A 14,423-nucleotide genomic window follows, 5' to 3' on the forward strand; every position below is an offset into this window, starting at 1 on the left:
CACAGCAGGCCAAGCAGCATCATATGATGCTGCTTGGCCTGCTGTGTTCATCCAGCTCTGCACCTTGTTGTGCCAGCTTTGAATGTGTTTATTTACCTCTTTGATATTGTATGTGTATAATTTAGAATTTGAAGTAAAGAATAAATCCTTCCTAAAGTAACAGGAAATGTAATTCAAACATAATTCAGATTGCAAACTTACCAAGTGCCTGTCTTCCTTCAGTGTCAAGGGTTATTTAGTGTGGTGGAAATGCATTAATACTTTTGGTAGGGAAATGTGCTGAATCCCAGGAGTCATTTTATGGGATTATACCGAACAGCTGTCCATGAGTAGAATGCACTGTTCCTCCAGATCTCACCGTTAGGTTTGCACGCTCTTTCCCATTCTTTTGTCCACCTCCTCCTCTCTGCTGATACCATTGTCTGAAATCGTTAAAATGAGATTTTGGACACTGATCACGTAACTGTCCCAAAAAACCAAAATCAGACTGACTGTCAAGGAAGTAGAAGAGCCATACAACTGTACTTTGAAACTATTTTTCCACATCACACTCTTTTACTTTAAAGAGAAAGGGAAGCTTGTGTTTAAGAAATTTGAAATCTGGTTGCTTTGAGGATACAGGATTGCTTGAATCACAATAGTTCATAGCACTTGAGAATTTCGAATGTGTGGCAGATCTCTGAAAAGGCAACTCTACCAATAAGCTATGGACTACCAAGTGAACTTTCAGAGCTAGATAATACTATGGACTTCAAAGTAAACTTTCAGGTTAATAAACCTCTTGGACTAACTCTACCCTACTTCATTTTATTTTAAACAAACATCTTTTTCTTTTGTTATTCTCTCATGAGATGTGGGTGTCACTGGCAAGGCCAGCATTCATTGCCCACCCCTCATTGCCCTTGAACTTAGTGGCTTGCTAGGCCAGAGCAGAGGGCAGCTCAGAGACAATTACATCGCTGTGGGTCGGGAGTCACGTGTAGGCCAAACCAGGTAAGGATGACAGATTTCCTTACCCAAAAGACATGAGTAAACGGAATGGATTTTTATGGCAACTGATGATTGTTTCTTGGTCACCATTACTGAGTCTAGCTTTTAATTGCAGATTTTATTTGTTATGTCTGAATGTGGTGAGATTTGAACTCATGACCCCCAGTATGGAGATCACAAATGATAATGACATTGCTGCCAAACAAATTAATTTTGCTGCCTTAAAACAAGAATGTACCACTGATCTTTGAGCAACATTGAGTACAACTGACCTCAGTATCCCTGGGATGAGGAAAGAAAGTTGTTTAAAAAGAAGAACAGCTCAGGTTCTTATGTCCTCATTGTCCAATGACTCACTCACTGCAGTGTGTGAGGACATGCAGCCCAAGAGTGGACAGAACTGTGATAGCTGTGAGGCCTTCCACAGTTGAACAAGCTTCTGATATTTACATGTCCATGTGGCATATGAAGCATAGCTTCTTGGGCAAAGCGCGGGTCTCTGTAGAAAAGTTCCCCAGGCACACTCTAGAAGACAAGTACTTCTGGGATGGGCAGGGGGAAAAGCTGATTTGGAAAAAATATAACTAACAGTTAGAATTTTTTTTTCTCTCTCTCTTCCAGTCCATTCCCACTACCTGTATGGACACATGCTGGCTGCCTTTCGGGAATAATCCACTCCATCTCTGTGAGATCAACAATGGATGACAAATGCTGCTGCACAGTAACTGGAAAGGCACAGATGGTTCAGATGTACATTGACTATAAATGGGCAATAGTTTACTACAGTTCGGAAACAAAATCTTAAACTTATCATTTTATTTATCTAGTAATGACTTCCTTTATGAGATTATACTTTACAAAGCTGGTAGAAAATTCTAGGGATCCATTTTTGAGCTATTTTACTGTAATATTGTTCTGGTACAGTCAGTAGTAAGTTCTGTCAACTTTTAACCTCAAGTACCATTGTGGTTTCATTTGTTGTAGTAAATTTTCTCAAGTGTATCATACCCGCCGTATGTAACTGTATGGCCATGAAGTAATGCAAGTTTTTTATGTAAATGTATATAAAACGCTGACTGTAACAGCATTTTTTAGATAATTTAATGGAATTTGAAGTATGTAGATTCAACCTAAATGCTGTCTTAATCATTGTTTCTGCCATTTTTACCTTGCCAATACCTTTTACAGGCATCCTGTTCCATTCAATGAGGGCTTGTTTATTTTAACAAATGAAGTGTGCAATTATTTGTCTGCCATATTAACTGTAGCATAACATATGACTGGATGGCTTGAACCCTGATTAGTTTTGGGTTGTTGTTGAAACAACTGAAGTGAAACAGACTTCTCCTGTGTACATAAGCATTGAAAATCTCCGTTCAATGGCAGTTTCCAGCTCTGGGAGACTCTCGCTTCACTGAACATTTTAAAATAAGATATATTCAGAATAGTCCTTCGAAAAGTATTTAGCTCAGCCTTGTGTCTACACAAAGGGTTTGTTTCCTTTATTTTTGCCTCATGAATCCCTGAGTCTTACATATTAAATTGCGTGTCTTTTCAGTGCACTTTCCTCAAGTGCGTCCAGAACACTTTTCTCTGCTCCACATCACCCCTTTTTTTCTGCCTATACATGAGGACCTGGTTACAAAGGATATTTTTAAAAAGTATAAGTACATTAGAAATATTGCATTTTTATGAAGCTGCAAAGCAGCACGGCATTCAAAAGGTGTCAAAGCTGACCATTCTAATTTCTGATGTGGTTGTCATCACTGATGTTAACGGAGCAATTTTGAAGTGGACAGTTTCTATTGCAAAATGTTCTTTAAATATTCTGTAAGATGTATGGTTACAAAAATACTTCGCAATTTTTCAAGCGATGCCTTGTAATCTTTAAACAAGGTACCTCCTCTTGTGATTTCCCACTTTTAAGTATGGCCTCCAAAACTAGAATCAGGGCATTTTGCCTTTCCCCCTATTTTTAAACTAATGTGACAATCTAATTGTAGCTTAAGAGAATATTATGAGGCAGACGCCCGTTGTTAAAGTGGCCATGGCCATTCTACGTAGGATGCAAGGAACTGATTACATCAAGTTAGTATCAAGTTAACACTTACTTCAGCTTGTCCAGTTATTTCCTGAGGAATTTAGCCAGGTTCCTTTCAAAGTGTGTTAAAGTGGCTAAGCACTGGGCACTTTCTATTCCTCGAGTCTTTGTGACTGTTCCTTGAAAAATATCGAACGTTGATAACTTATATGAGGATTGCTTAAATGTTGATCATGTTTTATAAATTCATTTTTAATAAATTGATACATAGTCCATCTAAGCCAATGAAGGGTATATGGTTTTAATTCAGCACTTTGTGGGGTGGTTAAAATAATTCTTGAACGTGAACTGTTTTGCAATCACTATAATTAAATATTCACAGTAAAGAATTTTAATTCCCAAGTGCCACAAAGAAAAATATGCTATAATTTCTTCACAAATCTTTTTTAATGAGTTAAACATTGTGCTGCATGCGTAGAATGAATACAGGACCACATACTGAACTGACACTGAGCTGTGACTATGAAGGTCAGCATTATACATTAAAGCCCAGAAAAAACATGGAGTCATAAATACTTATTTAAATAACAGCTGCAATGGTGTCACCCAAAGTTTTATCAAAATTGTTCAATAAATTTAGGAAATGTTATTGGCATTTTCTAAATTCAATTTCCTTCTGCCTAATAAATTTATGAACAGCCCCCACGTTAAGTTATTTGCTCTCAGAAGCCAGCATGATTAATAAAAATGCATGAAATTCACTCTGTCTAATCTTGGGAAAGCAAACATGTTGAGTAGCTGGTATCGTCCCTTCATATTTCATAATCAAAATAATTAATCAAAAGGCTAGATTTCCAAAGTTATTAAAATGTTTTAAATTTGATTGTTCTTAAAATACTTTTTAATTATTTTGAACAAACATTGTCTCTGCCTTATTACATTTCTCCCCTCTGAAAATATTAGTATTATGTGAGAAACATCTTTCTTAATGAAATTTATTCAAACCACTGCACTCTGAATGATCTTATTGCTTGTCTTAACTTTCATTTAACTAATTAAATTGTGTTTTAAAGGTATCCAGTAGTATCTTGTGGGAATTCAGTTTAATTCATCCATTTGTTTTTCTTTTCTTGTGAAAACATTTTATTGAAACAATTTTGTGTCAGAATACATACTTTTCATATTAGATTGCAAAGATGTGGTTCAGGAAGTGTGCTGTTCAGAGTTTCAAAAGAGATTAAATTATTCCGTTAAAATGGGGAGGAGCTCATGCCATCTTATCGAAGTCTAACTCTGTTCTACTGAAAGACACGGCTTACCATCACACATACATACACGCACCCATTTACTCAAATGCCATAAACATAGTTTAAAATCTGTTTGATACATCAAGCGCACTTGTAATATGATCTGACTCCATACTCCTCCACCTGCCTTTAAATTATGGTCATATTTAATTCAACCGAAGTTAAATTAGTAAAGGACCTTTTCATCTTTGTAATAAAATCCTGAGCTCATGATATAATTTACAGACATTCTGTTTCTTAAACAAAAACACCTCTTTATTTTGTCTTTCAGGCAGTGATATTGTACTCAGTCATTGGTTTTGCACTTTCTTTTATTCTCGCCAAGTTTGCCTTGTCATGTGGTAATTGTCATTTTACCAAATGTACTAATTCAAAGAAAAAAAATGTACATACACTGACGAAACAGTGAATGATAACTGTCAACTCTACTATTGTTTGACTGTACAGCATTTTTGTTACTTATTGCCTGTTTTTTTTAATGATGAACATTTCTTCTGAGTGTGCTGGGGCAATGATTGAAAACCTTAGTGAATAGACCTTATCTTGTTCCATTTTTATTCTGCAACACATGGTTTGGGGGAATTTTATAGATGGTTGCCCAGAAATCATTATTTACTGTTTAATTATGGGTTAATCCCATGTGTTTTTGTTTTGTTTTAAATATTACTGTTTAAAATATTTGGATCTGTAAGGATCATTACTTGAGTTGCGTGTACCATAAGAGGTGGGAGCAGAATAAGCCTTTTGGCCCATCAAGTCTACTGTGCCATTTGATGAGATATTGGCTGATGTGATAATCCACTTTTCTGCCTTTTCCCCATAACCCTTGTTTCACTTACTAATATCTCCGCCTTGAATACAGTTAATGACGCGGTCTGTACAGCTCTCTGTGGTAAAGAACTGCACTGAAACAAAATTTTCATCCCTCTCTTAAATGAGTGACCCCTTACTGAGATTAAGCTTTCTGGTCCCAGAATTTGCCACAAGGGGAAACAATCTCTTCACGTCTCCCCTATCAAGCCTGCTAAGAGTCTTGCATATTTCATTAAGGTGCGTATCATTTTTCTAAGCCCCAATGAATACAGGCCCAACTTACTCAACCTCTCCTCATAAAGAATACCTTATTGTACTCGGGATCAACATTTGAAACCTTCTTTAGATTGCTTCCAATGTTGGTATATCTTATCCTGGATATGTAGATCAAAGCAAGATATACTTACATTGAAGACAGTCCGGAGAACATTCGTGAGGTCGATCGCAGATATTGAGGTATTTTCTTATGAGGAGACCCTTAGAATTCATTAGACTAAGATTCATTGGATGAGATTGGGATAACATAAAGGAAAGGGATCTAATTGGGAATCATCAACGTTTAGGCTATGTTTATAAAATGATGTTCATTACAACAAAATCTTGGACTTTTTTTTGAAGAGTATTCTACCTCATGTGAACCAATCCCCTCACACAATATCTGGATGTTTTGTTATGTCACCCAAGGGAATAAAAACAGAGTGTCATGAGAGCTACAAGCAAGACTTTCAAATATATATGCACTTTGATAATGTCTTTAATATCTTGATTTGATTTGTTAGTAAATTTGGAGAATTCCAAAGAATGTTTTGAGGTCTTCCTCATTTCATGGCACCACAGTAAAAATAAAAGTTGGTGCACACAAATTCAAACATCACCGAGTCATAGAACTGTACAGCATGGAAATAGACCCTTTTGTCCACCTCTTCCATGCTGACCAGATATCCTAAATTAATCTAGTCCCATTTGCCAGCATCTGGCCCGTAGACCTCTAAGCCCTTCCTATTCATATACCCATCCATACGCCTTTTAAATGTTGTAATTCTACCAGCCTCCACCACTTCCTCTGTAGCACACTAATTATTTTTACTGGGTGATTACATACAGCTTATTGGACGGAATAAAGATGTGCTGACATTTTATTTAGGGACCTTGTCATCTAATGAGCATGTGATGATGCAGCTTATGACAATATCACAAAATACCTGGTCATGACGACCAGAAAAATAAACATTAAAAAGAATGTAAACTCTGTAGAAGTTGGATCAAGGGCCAGTAAAACAGCTGAAACTGCATAATTGGCTGAACTTATCTAATTTTCCAAGGGCTTGACTCACCTATACTGTCTGGCTGAATGACCCCCGTAAATCATGGTGTGACTGGCCTGTTGATGGCTTGACAGAAAAAGGCTAATTTTGTGTAGTTTTATGTAACACAAATATCATCTTTGCTCCTGCATCCAAAGCTTCTGATCTTAGAGGTATGACAACTTCCTGCTGCTGTGGTATTGTGCTTTGTAGATACATGTTCAACACTTTGCTGCTGCACACCATTTCCTTACGTACTTACATTCCACCTTCTCTAAGTAACAAATATATAATCAGTGTTCACCTTGCTGCTTTATGAGATAGGGCACTTATTCGACATAACTCCAACCTTGTAGCTTGCTTTGGTTTTATGGAAGAGAAATTTATTTGTGAAGTGTGTACATTTATAAGTTGTCGCTCTTGTAGCAAGTGTTGGATGGCTGGAATAATAAATGATAGTCATCACATCACATAAATCTTTAACAATTCAAAAAGAGAAACAAAAGAAACACTGTTTATATTAGAGATAAACAGCCAAGAATAGCTAGCATTGAAAACTCCATTAATAGTCTCTTTACCAACATTGCCTGGTTGGTTTAATTTATAATGTGACAGATACCATGTTGGAAAATGGCTGAACAGGAGACACTGTTTAATAAATGGTGGAACATGTCCACATAGAGGTAATATGTTTAAAGTTTTGCAAATTCAACTGAATTTACTGAACATGAAGTGATGTATAAGCTGTGTGCTTCAGCAAAATATTTAGTTATAAATCTGGTGAACAGCTGGACACTCATCAGAAAATAATTTCTTTGCACGCAAGTATCTTAAATGTTGGATCAAATATATTAATACATCTACATTTGAGGAATATGTATGCCATTATCAACTTGTTTTATTTTGCTAATGTGTTCTCTGAGCTGTCTAATGCAGACTGCCATGAAGACCCGATTAATCAACTAACAAGTTTTGCTGTCAGAAGGGAGGTGAATTTAGTTTTAATTAACAATTGGTTTGTATTGTGGTCCAAAAAGGACAATAAACTGGCTCTGATATTGTAAATCTAATCTTAATAATTAATTTATAGTGAATGAAATGTATTTGTATGCAGTGCACTTTTGGTTTGGGTCAGAATAATTCTGAAGGTTGATTATGTATTATAATTTTTGAGTTACTGATATTCGTTGTCAGTCATTCAGAAGTTAAGATAACTCGATTTTATGAAATGCATTTCTCCCCAAAGTAATAGTGGTCTTGCCTTGTGATTTAAAAAAAAATGTGGAACTGATTTTGGAAAAAAAAATCAGCATTTTAAAATTATTCCTGGTAAGTAATATCTAAGTTGTACACTAACGTGCTGTTTGTTCTGGACTGTATTATAACCTTCTATTTCACGAGCAGCCTTGGACGTTATCCTGTTCTTAAAACACAAATGTGATTGTTATTTTTTCCTGGAATGGTTATGACTCTGGCATCAATGGATATTGCATTAAACCTTTCGAGGATTCCACTCGCATTATACACTTTATCCATTAACGAGTGATAATGGGGAGCAATTAATAGCGTATTTTTGATGGTGGACAGTCAGTACTGTACATAATGAATAATTCCTGTATCCTTTTAAGAACTACCAATGTTTGAAATTTTGGGGAGAAAGACAATCCTGAATTCAAACCAGCTTAATAGTTTTGAGCTGGAGTTGTTGCACACTTGGAAAGACATGTTCATCTGTGTCCGAAATGTGGTCTTCCTTTCTGTTGCTTAAGGGAATAAAATATAATTGTTTGCAAGTTTCAGTAACCGACTGAGAACACAACATTGTGGTATTTGCACTTGAAATGCTCTTGTTTTGTACAGTATATCCAAATCTTTTGTTTCTTTTGTCACAGTATTATTTGTTGCCTGGTTCCAGTGGACACTAGAACTGAAACAATTATTTTCCACTGCCAATAAAAAAATGCATTGTAAACGTTTAATGTGTTGTGCTTCATCCTTTTACTTTGTTAACAGAATGGCATTCTTTCAATTAAGTATGAAATCAGGTGTCCTATTATAAAGAACCATAGAAAACTGAAGCAGGAGTAGGCCATGCAGCCCTTCAAGTCTGCTGCACTTTACAATATGATGATGGCTGGTCATTCAATGCACTCCCTTTTGCCACATTCTCCTCTTATCCTTTGATCTCTTTAGACCAAAGAGCAACATTCAACTCCTCCTTGAAAGCAGTCAATGCTTTGGCCTCAACTGTTTTCTGTGGCCCAGAATTTGACAGGCTCACCACTCTGAGTGAAGGAGTTTCTCTTCAACTCAGCCTATTCTTAAACTGTATTCTTAAACTGTGACCCCTGGTTCTGGTTTTCCTTCACTTTCTTACTTGACATTTTAAAAATCAAGAATTAATAGAAATATTGACACAGCCGGTATATCTTAATGGGGTCAGGTGTTTTCTACCCCACTTTCTTCCAAATCCTTGGATTTATTTATATCTATGCACTTGTCTCTCATACCACACATATGTCACTATTTTTCAGGTGTGACTTAAAGTAGTGAATATTGCTCAAAGTTGCTTTAGCAAGGACAGCATCTCTAGGAAGCCCAATTCACTCTTTACCTACTGAAGACATAATCTGGTCCTTCATTTCAGTGCTTAATCATATACATATTGGCATACAGACATTATAGGAAGGATTGAGAGAGAGAGTCTGGAAGGAGATTTACTAGGGTCTGAGTAGAAGAAAAGGTTGGATAGGCTGCAGTTGTTTCCCTTGAAATAGCAGAGTTTGAGAGGAGACCTGAAGAAGGTGTATCCCATCATGTGGAGCTTAGGTAGGGTGGACAGGAAAGCATTTCTTCCATTTGTAGAGCAGTCAATCACTGCGGGGAGATAGAAGGCGAAGAGGAGAGTTCAGGAGAATTTCTTTCATCCAAAGGGTGGTAGAAGTCTGGAACTCACTAACTGAAAGAGTGATTGGTTCAGAAACTCTCATAATATTTAATTGATATTTAAATATACACTTGCATTGCCATAGCCTCCAGGGAATTAGGTGGCCAGGTATCTGTTGACTGGTACAGACATGATGGGCTGAATGGCCTTTTTCCATGCTGTAAACATCTGAGTTCAATTATTCTCTGCCTGTGAGGGTCACACTGATTCAACACCTTTCTGGTTGTCAAACTGAAACCAAGGTGAGCTATATGAGATCTGCAGCAGCACTGAGGTATTGTACATTCACAGACGCACACAATGAGCCATCAAAATCCATCTTACCAAAATTACTATCAAAATTGCTACCTAGTTATCAGCTAGTCATTTCAATATCAGCAAAATTTTGAATGGGCTGTGCAGAAATTTCTAAATGAGACTCGCACTAAAAGTCTGCCGTTAAAGATATCAATCTATTGGGTCATTTTTTAAAAAAAAGTCACAATTATATCAGTAGTAACAGAATTCTGAACATGAGCAAAACAATTCTCAAAAATTCAACCATGGCATTGTATTTTGTCCCAGCACGTAGCCATCCAACCCTTTGCCCATTTGTGTTATTAATAACAACCTTCCACTGGTGCCAAGGAATATGTGGAAATTTTGAGGTAATGGCTTGTTGCAGTAACGGTTTTGGCCAAAACTTAATTTCAACCTTTCATGCAAGTATCTTGTCATTTTTATTTTATGATGCAATGAAATCTGATGTGTCAGTCTCTTTTATTGTCTTACAATTTGAAGGGTGGCTTTGGGGAAGAAAATGGTTTAGAACAACAGCCTGCGCGTAACTAAAAAATGGATTTATGATATGTGGGGAATTGCAAACTTTCTTCAGCAAAGTCCTGTGTAAAGGGAAGATTTTGTACTGAAAACAGTGGTTACCAAGCCTGCAGACCTGATAATTTTCATCATTCAGATTCTTCAACTAAGAGATGAGTTTGCTGTTAATATTCTTTTGCAATTAGTTAGAAATTGTGCCTGCTTCTCTTTGCAGAATGATTTTGGTCTTGAAATGTCAGGCATGCCACATTTAGAAAAACAAGCTATTATTAAAGAAGTTGTAGCAGAGCACTTCAAGATGTTCAAGCTAATCAAGCAGAGTCAGCATGGTTTGGTGAAAGTGTAGTCATGTTTGACCGATCTATTGGAGTTCTTTGACGAAGTAACATATGCTGTGGATAAAGGGGAACAAGTTGATTCTACTGTATTTAGTTTTTGAGAAGGTAATTGCTAATATGCCACATTAGAAATTATTGTGGAAATTGAAAGCTCTTATTAGTGCCAGGACCTCAACTGTTTACAGTTTACTTAAATGACTTAGGTGGAATTTGAAAGAAGTTGTTAAATTTATTGACCGAACAATGATGGAGTGAGCCTACCAAAGGATATAGATAGGTTAAGTGAATGGTGAAAGATCTTGTGATAGAGTATAATGTGGGGAAATGTTGAACTGTTCATTTTGATGGGAAAAATGTAAAAGTAGCACATTATCTAAATAGTGAGAGATTGCAGAGCTCTGAAATGTAAAGGAATCCTGCAAATAATGTGGAAAGCTAATTGAATGTAATCATTCATTGCAAGGAGGATGGAATGCAAAACTAGGAAGGTTATATTTCAGTTACACATGGAAATGTGAGACCATATCTGGAATATTGTGCACTGTATTGGTCACTATATTTAAGGAAGGATGTAAATGTGTTGGATGCAGTCCGAAGGAGGTGTACCAGACTAATATCTGGATGAGATTGTTATCTTCTGAGAGAATGCTGGGCAGATTAGACTTGTGTCTGCTAGAATTTAGAAGAATAAGGGATTGAAACATAAAAGATCTTGAGGGATCTTAACATATTAGAAGAGGAGCCAATCCTTGCATAACAACCAGGAGTGGTCCATTTAAAACAGAGAAATTTTCTTTTCCATTTTCCTAGAGGATTGTGAGTCTTTGGATCTCTCTTCCTGAAAAGATGGTGGAAGCAGCATATTTTTAAGGCATTGTGATTTGATTCTTAATAAAAACCAAAAGGACTACAGATACTCTAAATAGGAAACAGTTATTGTAGGTAGATTCCTGATCAGCAAGAGACTGAAAGGTTGTTGGGCATAATTTGGAGTGTGAATTTGGGATAACAACCAGATTTGCCATGATTTTGTTGAAAATATGTTCATATTTATTGCCCATCTTGCACTTACCCTGAGAAGATAGTTGTGGATAGCACTCTTGCTCATTATCTCTGCAACTGAATGCCTCTGTCATTATTTGAGGCAGAGTTGAAGGTGAAAAATATCATGTGGGTTAAATCGCAAGGGATGGTAAGATTCCTTTCCTGAAAGATGTTTATGAGCCCACTGATAGTTCATGATTGCTTTATTCTGATGCCAACCCACATGATGATTAGATTTATTCAAATGGAATTTGAACAGAATCCATTCAATAAATATTGCATCCAGATAATTTTTATTTAGCATGCAATGGTATCACAGAAATAAATTCATGGTACCAATGAGGGTCATAAAAATGTAGTTGCCAATCTGGCAACTCAAGTTTTAGGTATGATGCTGCCTCATGATTATATCATATATGATCAGGATCCTGGTGTCTGTTTTGCTAATTTGCGAAAGGGTTATTGCTGTTTGTCAATGGGAGCAGGTAATGTTCAATATAGGGGCAAATGCAAATATTCTGCATGAACAATTCACTGGAATCTGAATTTGTCCCCTGAGTTTTAATGATGCATACCTAGTTCTCATTTTCAAAAGGAACGATAAGTATAATACTAAGATTTTGTTCCTAGGCAGAGACTGATGATTCATTGCTGTGATGTGAATTGTCGAATAAGGTGAATTTCTTCCCGCTTAAAAGTTGAAAGCAAAAAGTAGCTTCACGTGAAAGTGTAGTGTGCCTACCGGAGACCTGAGTTCAAGTCCCACCTGCTCCAGAAATATATCATAACATCTCTGAGCAGGTCAGAAATACCACAATCTCCAGCATAATACAAGGAACTATTGGCTCATAAACCAGTTTAGTGGTTGAGACTGTTCAGTAGACATCAGGAGAAAGACTTGTGTATGTTGTATCTTCTTTTTAGGTGTAAACAAAGCAAAGTATATTATCAACAGGATGGTCAGCACCCAATTTATGCAGGCTTTGGCCTGCCTATGAAATCCAGGGGCCTTTTTTATTTAAGCACATGAAAGGTGTGCCTGAAATAGATATTAGACCCTTCAATATATAAATTAGGAACCTAAAGCTTGTTAATGGACTCTATTTCAAACTCAGAATGAGCTGTCTCTCCATTCTCCTCTTTATAACCTGGCTGAAGGTTTCTGAATTTTCCATCTGAAAAGTCTGTCCTCTCAATTATTTGGATGGTCAGAAGCCTCGGTATATATCTGAGAGCAACTTGGGACCTGAAGTAGAATCTGGAAAATGTCAGGGTAAAAGCCCTCAGAAGGGCCACTAAAAGTCACATCTGTCAAGAGAGGAGGTCAAATCGGCAGATGGAGTCTGCCAAGAGCTGGTAATTACTGTTTGTGACATGAGTGATGTAGATGAAACAGCAGTCAGAGAGTTGGAAAGAATACCCTTCTGCTCCCAGATTCTTATACAGCCGCAGCTGTTGCCTTACATTCTTTTGCTGCATTTATTGAATCAAGAAAGCTCATTAATGAGTCTAAATTAGCTTGCACATATTATTTATAGTGCGATATCCACCGTTATTTATAAAGCTTTTCACTGAAGCTTAACTGAAGGGACATTTGAAAGCAGCAACCTCACCTGAGATAATAGGAGAAGGAGGTGTAAATAGTTTAACAGTATATACACTGCTTTGGACAGCAGTCCAGTGCTGCTCTGTTTATTGCAGTAACCAATACAACCATGTTACTGCTTTTCATTGGGCTGGCTACTTCAGTTCATCAAAGTACTGTCCCTCACTTATAGGTATCTGGCTTTGAATCTATCTTAGGTTAATAGTTTAAAGACTTCGAAGAGAAGGCTGAATTTTGCCTCCATCTTTATTGTCACGTTTCATGGAGGGTTTCTCTATGCAAGACCTAACAGCATTTATCACGCTATCCTCGAAAATTTAGCTCATTAATGACCTAAGATGCCCCCTTTGTACAACACTAGCCTGACATTACCATTTGCCATAGGCAGAGTAACTCGCCATTGCCAGGTTATCCTGAAGTAGACTGTCATTCCTGTGGCTGATGCCATGTTAAAAAATCTGTAGCCCACACAGACAAGCACTGGCAGGCTGCACATTTTGTGATGTTTGCCCCCGAAATAGCACAGAAGCAGAAACTGACACCATGCTTTCTGGACAGGGACCTGAAGGTCCTGGTGGAAAGGTTGGTACAGGGGAAATGTGCGATCCACTTCCCCCAGGAGGTGGGCCATGACACCAGTCACTGCCAGTCTCAGCAATCGGGAAGTAAATCCAGCAATGTAGGAGGCAAGTCAATGACCTTCTCTGTTCTGCCAGGCTAAGCACCACCATCTTCGCTCTACGACCTCGCACTCATCACTGCAACCGTACTCACCTCCCAACAAGGCTAACACTCCACCACACTCGCTATTACATGCAGCACCTTCCCTCACTTGCTCTTACCTATCTCAAGCTCTAACCCCACCAACTCTACATGATCTCTGCACTTCCTGCTCACTCACTTGGGACACTTGACCCCACCTGCACCGTCTATTAGCTGTGCCACCCACTTTCATCATATTCAAACCCTCCCTTTCTCGCAGTCAAGGAGAAAGTAGACAATAATAGGACAGAAAGAGCTAAGATGGATGGCGGGATGCTTAACATTTGGGTCCTCATCTCCTAAGACCCTGCCCTCCATAAGCAGTTGCCTTATTGTACCCAGGCCCCAGGACAGCTATTGGATGCTACACGACTGACTGCACCAGAGCCCCCCTGGAACGATGTCTCCCTTAACTTGACTTTGAAGGCATCTGCCTAAGTTCGAGGCAAGGC

The 14,423-nt window shown here is 37.6% G+C and overlaps 1 protein-coding gene across 1 annotated transcript in view; it reads left to right on the forward strand.

The window, feature by feature from the left end:
* Window positions 1-3,997, forward strand: part of LOC109913884 (liprin-alpha-4-like) — a 166,699-nt gene extending 162,702 nt beyond the window's left edge. The window contains exon 26 of the mRNA XM_048611834.1: window positions 1,612-3,997. The gene's annotated coding sequence lies outside the window, so the exon portion shown is untranslated. The remainder of the gene's footprint in view (window positions 1-1,611) is intronic.
* Window positions 3,998-14,423: the final 10,426 nt, after the last annotated feature.

The sequence above is a fragment of the Rhincodon typus genome, chromosome 25 (genome assembly GCF_021869965.1).
Source record: "Rhincodon typus isolate 14 chromosome 25, sRhiTyp1.1, whole genome shotgun sequence".
In the NCBI taxonomy this organism is placed as follows: Eukaryota; Metazoa; Chordata; class Chondrichthyes; order Orectolobiformes; family Rhincodontidae; genus Rhincodon; species Rhincodon typus.